The 12635-nt window shown below is 37.6% G+C and overlaps 1 pseudogene across 1 annotated transcript; it reads left to right on the top strand.

Annotated features, from left to right (window-relative positions):
* Positions 1-8467: 8467 nt before the first annotated feature.
* On the top strand, positions 8468-8793 carry LOC309857775 (U1 small nuclear ribonucleoprotein C pseudogene; annotated as a pseudogene). Its single transcript has one exon. The product of its transcript is annotated as a U1 small nuclear ribonucleoprotein C pseudogene (transcript).
* Positions 8794-12635: the final 3842 nt, after the last annotated feature.

The raw sequence follows: 12635 nt of genomic DNA, 5'->3' as shown, positions 1-12635 counted from the left end.
GCGCCTGGGTGGCTCAGTGGGTTAAGCCGCTGCCTTTGGCTCAGGTCATGATCTCAGAGTCCTGGGATCGGGTCCCACATCGGGCTCCCTGCTCGGCGGAGAGCCTGCTTCCCTCTCTCTCTCTCTCTGCCTGCCTCTCCATCTACTTGTGATTTCTCTCTGTCAAATAAATAAATAAAATCTAAAAAAAATAAAAAATAAAAAAATAAAAGAAAGGACAAGAACCATATGATCCTCTCAATAAATGTAGAAAAAGCATCTGATAAAGTACAGCATCCTTTCTGGTTTGTGGTTGTTTTTTTTTTTTTTTTTTTTTAAGATTTGGTTTATTTATTTGACAGAGACACAGCAAGAGCGGAAACACAAGCAGGTTGGGGGTGGGGGGGTCAGAGAAGGAAAGGCAGGCTTCCCACTGAGCAGGGAGCCTGATGTGGGGTTTGATCCTAGGACCATGGGATCATGACCTCAGCCAAAGGGAGACGCTTAATGACACCCACGTACCCCACAGCATCCTTTTTTGATTAAAACTCTTCACAGTGTAGGGTCAGAGGGAACATACCTCAATATCATAAAAGTCATATATAAAAAGCTCACAACAAATCTCAGGAACACAGCAGGGACATCTACTCTCACCACTGTTGCTCAACATAATACCAGAAGTCCTAGCTTCAGCAATCAGACAACAAAAAGAAATAAAAGGCATCCAAATAGGCAAAGAAGAAGTCAAACTCTCACTCTTCACAGATGACATGATATTCTGTGGAAAACCCAAAGACTCCACCCCAAAATTGCTAAAACTCATTCAGGAATACAGCAAAGTGGCAGAATATAAAATCAATGCACAGAAATCAGCTACAATGAGACAGAAGAAAGAGAAATTAAGGAGTCAATCACATTTACAACTGCACCAAAAACTGTAAGATACCTAGGAATAAATCTAACCAAAGAGGCAAAGAAACAATCTGTACTCAGAAAACTACAGAACACTCATGAAAGAAATTGAGGAAGACACAAATAAATGGAAAAACATTCCATGCTCATGGATTGAAAGAATAAATATTGCTAAAATGTTTATGCTACCCAGAGCAATCTATACATTCAATGCATTCCCTATCAAAATATCATCAACTTTTTTCACAGAGCTGAAACAAATAATCCTAAAATTTGTAAAGAACCAGAAAAGACCCTGAATAGCCAAAGGGATGTTGAAAAAGAAAACCAAAGCTGGTGGCATCACAATCCCTAACTTCAAACTCTATTACAAAGCTGTAATCATTAAGACAGTATGGCACAAAAACAGACACATAGATCAATGGAACAGAATAGAGAACTCAAAAACAGACCCTCAACTCTGCGGTCAACCAATCCTGGACAAAGTAGGAAAGACTATCCAATGGTAAAAAAGAGTCTCTTCAACAAATGTTGGTGGGAAAATTGGACAGCCACATGCAGAAGAATGAAACTGTACTTTTCTTACACCATATACAAAAACAGACTCAAAATGGATGAAAGACCCAAACTGAGATAAGAATCCATCAAAATCCTAGAGGAAAATGCAGGCAGCAACCTCTGTGACCTCGGCCATAGCAACTTCTTGCTAGACATGTCTCCAAAGGCAAGGGAAATAAAAGCAAAAATGAACTACTGGGACTCCATCAAGTTTTTGCACAACAAAGGAAACAGTCAATAAAACCAAAAGACAACTAATACAATGGGAGATGATATTTGCAAATGACATTTCAGATAAAGGGCTAGTATCCAAAACCTATAATAAACTTATCAAACTCAACACCCAAAGAACAAATAATCCAAACAAGAAATGAGTAGAAGACATGAAAAGACATTTCTCAAAAAAGGACATCCAAATGGCCAGCAGACACATGAAAAAATGCTCCACATCACTTGGCATCAGGGAAATACAAATAAAAACCACAGTGAGATACTACCTAATACCAGTCAGTAATGGCTAAAATTAACCACTCAGGAAACAACAGATGTTGGTGGTGATTCAGAGAAAGGGGTACCCTCCTACATTGTTGGTGAGAACATAAGCTGGTGCAGCCACTCTAGAAAACAGAATGGAAGCTCCTCAAAAAGTTGAAAATAGGGGCGCCTGGGTGGCTCAGTGGGTTAAAGCCTCTGCCTTCGGCTCAGGTCATGATCCCAGGGTCCTGGGATAAAGCCCTGCATCGGGTTTTCTGCTCGGCAGGGAGACTGCCTTCCCCGCTCTCTCTGCCTGCCTCTCTGCCTACTTATGATTTCTGTCTGTCAAATAAATAAATAAAATCTTAAAATAAAAAAGTTGAAAATAGAGCTACCTTGTGACCCAGCAAGTGCACTGCTAGATATTTAGGCCAAAGATACAAATATAGTGATCTGAAGGGGCACCTGCACGATGCTTATAGCAGCAATGTCCACAATAGACAAACTATGGAAAGGGCCGAGATGTCATCGATAGATGAATAGATAAAGATGTTGTGTGTGTATATATATATATATACACACACACACACACATATATATATATGATGGACAACTACTAAGCCATCAAAAAAATGAAATCTTGCCTTTGCAACAACATGGATGGGACTAGAAAGTATTATGCTAAGTGAATTAAGTCAATCAAAGAAGGACAATTATCATATGATCTCACTCATATGTGGAATTGAAGAAACAAAACAGAGGATCATAGGGTAAGAGAGGAAAAAATAAAACAAGATGAAATCAGAGAGGAAGACAAACCGTAAGACTCTTGATCATAAGAAATAAACTGAGGGTTGCTGGAGGGGAGGTAGGTGGGGGATGGACATTAGAGAAGGCACATGATGTAATGAGCACTGGGTATAGGACCGATAAATCACTGACCTCTATCTCTTAAACTAATAAATTGTACATGAATTAATTGAATTTAAATAAAAAATAAAAAATAATTTTAAACAAAGTATGATAAATTCAGTGGAAAAAAATCTTGAACTTTCTATCAATTGAATTGGACATTTAATTTAATTATTTGTCAAGTTTGGATCTATTCGCCTAAAAGGAATCTTTCACCCAGATTTCTTTTAGAGACATATAAAAGCAAAAATCCCCAGTGTTTTATAAAGAGTAATTAATTTATTATTTTATTCTGTAAAATTCAGCGGACAGTCTTCCCTCCACCCTGTGATTTCAGCTACTGCCAACAGCACTGTAAGAACTGTTAAGTGGAAAGCAGATAATTAGTTCCTATTTCCTAGTTCCTTTTAGATCAGAATTTAACTTCTTATCACATTACTTTGTAATTAAGCACTTTATGCTAAACCCAAATTCATAGCCTGCTGTGATTAGCATACAAATGGAAGCAAATAATACATTCCTAATTCTCTTTTAAGGATTAAGTTAAACTGTCCATAAACTAATGAGTAATTTTTAAAAATCATGGAATGTCAGTTGCCACAAACTTTTCTACAATTATGCATTGCTGGAATAGAAATGATTCAGAAGCTCTTTTGTATTAAAGGAACTGTGAAGATCTGAAAAAACTAAATGGATAGTTAACATACAAAATCCTATAAAATAAAAAATTCAGGATGTTTACTTTTAAATTGAAGCTATTATTTAATATTTATAAAATTATGTGAAAAATAAATGTGAAGAAACTTCAAAAGGAAAAGGAAAAAATATATATATTTATGGAGTCAAATCATTCCAATTACAAGAGACTGAGATTGGATTAAAAAGGCAAGATCCAACTACACGATACCTACAAAAAACTCACCTTAAATAAAGACACAAAGAGGTTAAATAAAAGACTGGAAAAATACATACCATGTGAAACTAATCAAAACAAAGCTGAAGTAGTTGTATTGATATCGGGCAAAGAAGACTGCAGAGAAATTAATGTCAGCAGATAAAGAGGGATATTTCATGATAAAAGGATCAATTTACCAGAAGATATAACAACCCTACAGATGTAAGAACCCTAAAACACAGCTTATAAAAACATGAAAAACTGAAAGAATTGAAAAGAGAAAAGGACAAATGCAAAATAACTATTGGAGCTTTCAACTCCTCTCTTAAGAATTGATATAGTAAGTTGACAAAAAAGTTTACAATAAGTTTACAAAAAAATCAGTGAGGATATAGAGGACAAACAATACTATCAACCAAATAAGTTCTTTATTTCATATCTTTTATTTCTAGCTTCTTTATTTATATAATTTTTTTCAATAATTTCCATTGCTCTCATAAATTCTCCTAACTTTTCACAGGTGTTGTTCACCTGTCACCAGATACTTTTAACACAGTAATCGTTGTAACTTCAGAGTCCCTGTATGATAGCTCCAGCATCTGGACCATCTCTGGGTCTGTTTTGGTAGACTATTTCATCTTTTGACAAAGAATCACTTTCCTTGCTTTTGGAAGGAATCCAAAGACAGTCTGGAATCCCAGACAGTCTCCCACTCCCCAACCACAAACATAAAAACTGATATAGAATTGCCTAGTCTAAGTGCCTCTGGGGGAACAAAAGGCACATACATGATACAGGAATTGTGTCCTAATACACAAAGAATTCTTATCAATAGTAAGACAAAAATCCAAAATAAAATGGCAAAAAATATGAGCAGACATTTCACAAAAAATATACATATAGCTAACAAGCACATGAAAAGAAAAAATACCAACAAATGGCTAATGAGCATATTGTTTCATGAGGGAAATAAAAAATAAAACTACAATAAGAGGGTGCCTAGGTGGCTCAGTGAGTTAAGCCTCTGCCTTCGGCTCAGGTCATAATCTCAGGGTCCTGGGATCAAGTCCCGCATCGGGCTCTCTCCTCAGCGGGGAGCCTGCTTCCTCCTCTCTCTCTCTCTCTCTCTCTGCGTGCCTCTCTGCCTACTTGTGATCTCTGTCTGTCAAATAAATAAATAAAATCTTTAAAAACAAACAAACAAAAAAACTACAATAAGATACCACCATCCCCCAAAATGTCTAAAATTTAAAAGATAATACTGAGTAAGGATATGGAACAAGAGGATCTCTCATACACTGATACTAGAAATGAAAAGTTAGTCACTTTAAAAAAAAGATGAGCAGATCTTCTAAACTTATTGGCACACACTTATACAATTCTACTTCTAGGCATTTACCTGAGAAAAATAAGAACAAATGTCCACCAAAGACTTGTACACATATATTCATAGCAGCCTTATTCAAAACAACCAAAAACTGGAAAAAAAATCCAAATGTCCATCAATTATTAGGTGAATAAACAAACTATGGTAAATCCATACACTGGAGGAGAAGGGCTCTAGTCAATGCCCCCTCCCCTGCCAAGATTACAGACAAAACTCATAAGTGTCTGTACTTGGCCCTAATGCTTTGTTTTTCTGGGTCATGGTGCCCCTCCTTCTCAGAAAATAGACCACCACAAAACACATTCTTCTCTAGCAGGACTACAACCCACACCCCAGATAAGCCACGAACAGAGTGCCCCAAGAAACCTGTCACCTCCTGCTCTACCTGGCCAAGAGCTGACCACCTCCTCACACACCCTCCTCCCCAATGGGCACAGCTACAACCCTCTCACATCCTTTAAACCCCTTAAAAGGCCCAGCCTAATAGAAACTTAGGGCCAACATCTCTCCTGATGTCCGGCCTCTCTCCTCCCTTTGAGAGTGAATAAATTCTGTCCTGCGTGTTGCTCTGTGCTTTGTGCAATTCTTTGCCACCCATCTCACTGGCAAATACTGGCAAAAAAAAAAAAAAAAAAGAAAGAAACCTCTGCAAAGATCCCAAACAAATCTCAAAATGATTATTATTGAGCCAAAAAAAAATTTTTCTTTAAATCAAACCAAAAGAGTAAATTTTATTCTATGTGAATTACATCTCAATAACAATTACAAAAAAAAAAAATGTATCCAAATGTAGTTGTAAGGAAGGATGCCTGGGTGGCTCAGTCTGCTAAGCATCTGCCTTAGGCTGGCTCAGTTGGCTAAGCATCTGCCTTAGGCTCAGGCCATGATTCCAGCGTGCTGGGATCGAGTCCCATATCAGGCTCCTGGATCAGCGGGGAATCTGCTTCTCCCGCTCCCTCTGCCTGCCACTCCCTCTGCATGAGCTCTCTGACAAATAAATAAGTAAAATCTTTAAGAACTAACTAACTAAATAAATGTATGTATGTTTGTAGTTGTAAGGAAATTATTCGTGATTATAGCAAGAGCAATTTAGTGGCACGGTAAAGGCAGAAGCCAAACTGTAATGGTATGAGACAACAGGATCAAGCGAAGGGTAAGTAACAACAATTATGGATCACCCTCCACTATAAGTTTCTGGGAAGGGTAAGTGACTGGAGACAGGAGTTTGAGAAAGAAGATAAAGTCAAACAAATAAAAACCCACTGGAAATGCCTGAATAAGTGTAGATGCTGTTTTGAATGAATTCGTAAAGTAAAGGAAAACTGAAAATACAAGTGACAAGAAATAACTACCAAAGCATGTCCCTGAAAAGGTTGGAAGGAACGAGATCCAAAGCACATGTGGACGGAACTGACTTAACCTCAAAGGAGGACACCTTTCTCATTATAATAGGACAAAAGAATGAGCAGACTTAAACAGTAGATTAATGGCAGAAAGCTAAGGGAGATCTTAGATACTGACTTCTATTTGCTTTAGGAAGCCAGAGGGATATTTATCTACTATGAGTGAGGAAGTTAAAATCTAAGATTTGAGAATACAGGACCTTATTTGAAATAGCCAGAGTGGAGAACAAAGACAAAACAAAACACCTCACCAAGTTTAAAAGGATTACTAGATAGCACTGCAGGCTTTTTTGAGGCCTTGTTAGAGAACCATCTATTTAAAATGGCAATTGTTGGGGCACCTGGGTGGCTCAGTCAGCTGGGCATCTGCCTTCAGCTCTAGTCATGATCCCAGGGTCCTGGGATGGAGCCCCACAGTGGGTTCCCTGCTCAGCGGGAAGCCTGCTTCTCCCTCTCTTCCTCTGCCTGCTGCTTCCCCTACTTGTGCCATCTCTCGCTATCACATAAATAAAAATCTTTGAAAAACAAAATAAATAAATAATATGGCAATCGTCGAGGTTTCTTATTTTCTTCAGCACTGCTCACAAGGCTTAAAGTATGTAAGGAAAAAGCAAACAGTGGAATCAGGCATTTTGCCAGAGACATGCTGCAGAAGAACAATGACATAAAGGAACTAAAGATACTGGTGAAAGAATGGCTAAGACATGGACCTGATGAGAAAGGGGAAAAAAAGAAAAATATGAAGGGGCTAATAAGCAGGGGGAAAGAGCAAAGTAGATACTATGAACCAAAAGCCATATACATATTCCTACTAGAAAAAGAGTCAATCTCTTAAATTTTCAAAAATATTCACTACCATGCTTCAGAAAGCAAAGGTGTTTCATGTCCTTCACGGCTAAACAAGCACAAGGAACTCACAAGGAGCCAAGCACAAGACACAGTGAGGGAGACAACTCTCTTTAATACTAAGCCAAAAGGTAATCCAACCACTACATACTTCCTCAGAAGTTACAAAAGTTTTCTACAAAGCAGGCTCTTAATCTGGCTTACTTTAAACAAACAAGTCATAGGTCCTCCAAGCGAATCCAGTAAACACTTAATAAAAATTTTCTATTACTTCCCAGGTCTCATTTTCTCAACATGTTGGACAATGGAAATGTTACCAGTGTAACTGAGGAAAAAAGATGGTCTCTGGGGTGTTTGTCAAGTGAAAACACATGATTTACTTTGGTAAACAATTCCTGTTTTATGTCATTTGTCTTTATTTCCTCTTTCCCTTTCTGGTGTTTTAAATGAAAACTAATCATTTCAATTACGGTTTAATTTTAGTATATGTGCTGCCGAAGCGAGCACCAATTACGGTTTAATTTTAAATAATTTTTATTTGCCTGCTTTAAAAACCCTTACAGCTAAAAAAAAAAAATCTCATAATTAAAAGCCAATTTAAAATACATATACACATACAAACACATTTTCCTATTTTACTACCTTGGCAAACACAATATAATGAGCATAATTTAATCTAAACTTGACATACTGTAGTTTTTAACACCTTGGGATTTCATCATAACTCTGTGATTTTAACCAGAGGTCCAAAAAATTCTTAACTAGTGCCTTTAGAGCACACACTATCCCAGGTGCAAGGGAATCTTATGAAGAACAAGTAATGCACGAGAGATTTCTCTTATGGAACTAGCTAGATAGGGTTTATTACATACGTAAGCAGACATACCCCAGAACTGTCTTATTAAAACAAGTCAGTGGCAGTCATTTCTTGGTGGCATGGGACAGAGTGGTCACTGGCCTGCAGAGCAACATGCCTAAGCTTTATGACTACTGATCATAGTGACTACTGATAACTCACGCCTCACCCATGACTCTCCATCTTTGAGAAAGACACACGCAGAGGCAGGAAACAGATAATGTGAAGACTACTGTCAGAAATTGATGGAAGAGCAGGTTCAGAGCTTCAGCGACAAAACAACCCCCACATTTCAAAAAAGAAAAATACCTCTGCTCCTCCTCCTGCAGATGCAATGATCCTACCTCCCCCCAGTCTCCCTAGTCCTCCTGGCCCTGGGATGATGCCTGCATCCTATGTGGGGGGCCCTCCTCCTCCTGGGATGATACCAGTGGGACCTGCTCCTGAATGAAACTGCCTATAGGAGGCCACATGTCAATGACGCCTGGGCCCCCAATGATGAGACTTCCTGCCCATCCCATGATGATGCCCACGAGGCCAGGAATGACTCGACCAGACAGATAAGGAGAGACAGGAACTTCTTTATATCCATTTTATATTACTTGTTCTACTTCCCCTGGAGACTATGGTGCTGAGACTCTGGGTGTTTTCTAATGACATGACAAGGAAAACTTGCTCCCCCTTCTATCAAAGAGAGAATAGTTTTTCAGGGGAGTAGTGAGCAAAAAAAAAAAAAAAAAAAAAAACGATTTTCATTTTACTGTGAAATGTGAAAATAAAACTGTCAACTGTTTCAGTTAAAAAACAAACAAACAAGTAAGTGGCTAATACTGTCTTTTCCTTTCCTGTCATTTGACCTTCTATCTCATAAAGCAGGAGAGAACATAATCTATTATACTGCTGTTGCTAATACCGTAAAGAAAAGCAGTCTTCTCCCACATTGTTTTCAGACATTAGAATTCTTTTTTGTTTTATCTACAACCAACTTCTCTAGTAATTCAGTACGCAAATGTCCACTTCAATCTTACCCTCATCTACAAATTTATTTTTCTCACTTTTGTGTTCCCTGTTCACTTCAGAATTTCTGTTAATATTTTTTCCAAGGTCCCAATACAAAGTTTTTTACATCTTCAATGGGAGGGTGGAGGAATCATTCTATATTGACTAATTTCAGTTTTCTCCAAATTCTCCTAAATTTTTATCATTCAAGAATAAGTTAAGAAAAATTACACCTCAGGGGCACCAGGGTGGCTCAGTTGTTAAGTATCTGCCTTTGGCAAAAAAATTACACCTCAGATAAGAGTATTACAGTGATATATTGTCTAATACGCTTGTCTTTTAGAGATGCATACTGAATTAGTCAAGAAGGCTATGAGGGATGCCTGGGTGGCTCAGTTGATTAAGCATCCAACTCTTGATTTCGGCTCATGCCATGACCTTGGGGTCGTGTGACTGAGCCCCATTTGAGGCTCTGTGTTCAGTGTAGATTGTGCTTGTCCCTCTCCCCCTGTTCTTCCCCCAACACCTATTCACATGCTAATAAATAAATAAATAAAATCTTTAAAAAAAAAAAAAAAAAGATAAGATATAATATCTTGAGATTACTTCAAAATACCAAAGGGTGAGAAACATGTATGGAAACATAAATTATGTAAGATTGGCCAGATGTATTAAATTGTTCAACCTGTGTGATGGGTACAGAGGTTTATTCTCTCTTCTTTACAAAACTATTTCAAGTTTTCCATAATAAAAAAAAATTTTTTTAAGAGTAAATGGTAGGTTGGGGCACCTGGGTGGCTCAGTGGGTTAAAGCCTCTGCCTTCGGCTCAGGTCATGATCCCAGGGTCCTGGGATCAAGCCCCACCATCAGGCTCTCTGCTCAGCGGGGAGCCTGCTTCCTTTCCTCTCTCTCCGCCTGCCTCTCTACCTACTTGTGATCTTCCTCTGTCTGTGAAATAAATAAATTAAATCTTAAAAAAAAAAAAGAGTAAATGGTAGGAATTAAATGAACTATAATTGGTCTAGGAAATAAAAAATGTATATTCCTTGTAAATTATAACAAAATCTAGAAATAAATGCTTAAACATATGTTATTAATTAACTATAGAACATCTATTCATGAGATTATCAAGTAGCCACTAAAAATCATCTGTAGAAAACTTACTAACATAAAACAAGTGAAAAATATATTGCTAAAAGAAAAAAGGGCAGGTTACAAAATAATGCACACAGAAGTAAATCATTTTCATGTTTTCTTTTAAGCACAGGTGTATCTGCATATGTCCATTTACACAAACACACTGGCACCAAACTACCAGTAGACTTTGATTTGTTCACTGCTATAATCCCCCGCAACAAAAACTGTGCTCTGGACATAAGAGGAATTCAAATATTTGCTGCAGGTAAATATTTTAGGATTCCAAGCACCAAGGTTTGATTTGGGGAGGTTTGATTTGATAGGTGTCACTCTATCTTATGCTTTCATTTCATAAGTTTTATAAAATAAATATTCATTTTTTTATATAATTGGGGGAAATTTTTAAAATTATATCTTATAAGAAAATTAAAATTCTTCTGCATGACTCAACAATTGTTTCATGAAATGTATTCCATAAAATTATTTTATACACTGAAAAGAAAGGCCTCTTTATATAGGCTGAACTAATAAACTAACCATGACAATCAGAACTAGTAAAATCAGTATCTGTTAATCAGTCTTACTCCTGTGAGTGAATTTTGCAACTGCTTACAAAATACCACCTTTATAAAAACTAAACTTTTTAATTGTTTTTTAATATTTATTTATTTACTAGGATGCCTGGGTTGCTCAGTGGGTTGGGAGTCTGCCTTTGGCTCAGGGTCATGATCCAAAGGTCCTAGGATCGAGTCCTGAATAGGGATACCCACTCGGCGGGGGGCCTGCTTCTCCCTCTGCCTGCCATTCCCCATTTATACTTTTGTACTTGTTCTCTCTCTCTCTCTCTCTCTCTCTGCCAAATAAATAATCTTTTTTTTTAATTTGACAGAGAGAGAGAGAGAGAGCGAGCATGAGAGGGAGGGGCAGAGCAGGAGGGAAAGAGAATCTCAAGTAAACTCAGTACTCAGTGTGGAGCCTGACATAAGGCTCAACCTCACAACCCTGAGATCATGACTTGAGCTGAAACCAAGAGTCAGTCAGTTGCTTAACTGACTGTGCCACCCAGGCATCCCCCAAAACTAAACTTTCTAAAGTGCATCTTCATAATGGGTACAAAAACTGACCGAACTGTATTTAAAAATTCATCCATTTACAGCCACTTAATATACACTTACTGAATTTGTAGACAATAAGCTACATGCTGGGGTAAGGCAAAGAAAGTTAAGATACAGCCCATGACAACCCAGGACTCCTAATAAAGTAGGAAAGACAGATACATAAGAACTAAACAAAACATGGGATGCCTGGGTGGCTCAGTTGGTTGAGCCACTGCCTTGGGCTCAGGTCATATCCCGGGGTCCTAGGATCAAGTCCTGCATTGGGCTCCTTGCTCAGCGGAGAGCCTGCTTCTCTCTCTGCCTCTGCCTGCCACTCTGCCTGCTTGTGCATGCGCACGCACATGTGTTCCCTCCCTCCCTCTCTCTCTCTGGTAAATAAATAAATAAATAAATAAAATCTTTAAAAAAAAAGAGCTAAATGAAATGTAATAATAAAGGTAGTTAACACTTATTAGGGCTTTTATTGGCCTTATGCTGAGCACTTAACAAGCATTTTCTCATTTAATCTCTGTAACAACCTTTTTGGTAGCTGTTAAAATATTCTCTGTTTTTAATAAGAAAACTAATAAGAAAATAAGAAGTTAAGTGACTTCCCCAGTCACTAAGTCAATAAATAGCAAAACGAAATCAACATCTGTCCAAGAGATAGTATGGAGCCTCTCACTGTTAGGAAGTTAGGAAATAAGAAAGCACACTCATTAATTCCCATCTATTACTACCTCAAGTACCATATTTTTAAGGGGGATATTCTTTTATAAGTGTTCCCAGGAATTTCTCATCTTCAAATCAATTCGTTATTTCTACTCTGAAACGTACTATTACAGACACAAAACTATGATCTCTTAGAACAGGATTTAGCAACTTTATTTTTTCTCCCAAAGCTACATTATGCATTCAAGAGATTAAACAGATAAACTTTTTAGCTTGTTTGGTGCTTCTTAAATTCCAAATCACCATACCACATTATATGAGATGATAGAAGGTCTAGGCAAACAGCAATTTAAATTATGTTTTAGGAAATGTGGTATGGGGGAACCAAAGAGATGAAGTTCTGAAGTACATTATGGTCATTATGATAATGGTGAAATACTGCAAACTGTGTAAGATAAACAACATACTCTTCCTCCAGAGATTTCTTCCCAATCTTCTAAATGTCCT

The sequence above is a fragment of the Mustela nivalis genome (genome assembly GCF_964662115.1).
Source record: "Mustela nivalis genome assembly, contig: HAP1_SCAFFOLD_1241, whole genome shotgun sequence".
NCBI classification, from domain to species: domain Eukaryota; kingdom Metazoa; phylum Chordata; class Mammalia; order Carnivora; family Mustelidae; genus Mustela; species Mustela nivalis.
Note: the sequence above shows the minus strand (reverse complement) of the source record. Positions and strands in the feature narration are given on the sequence as shown.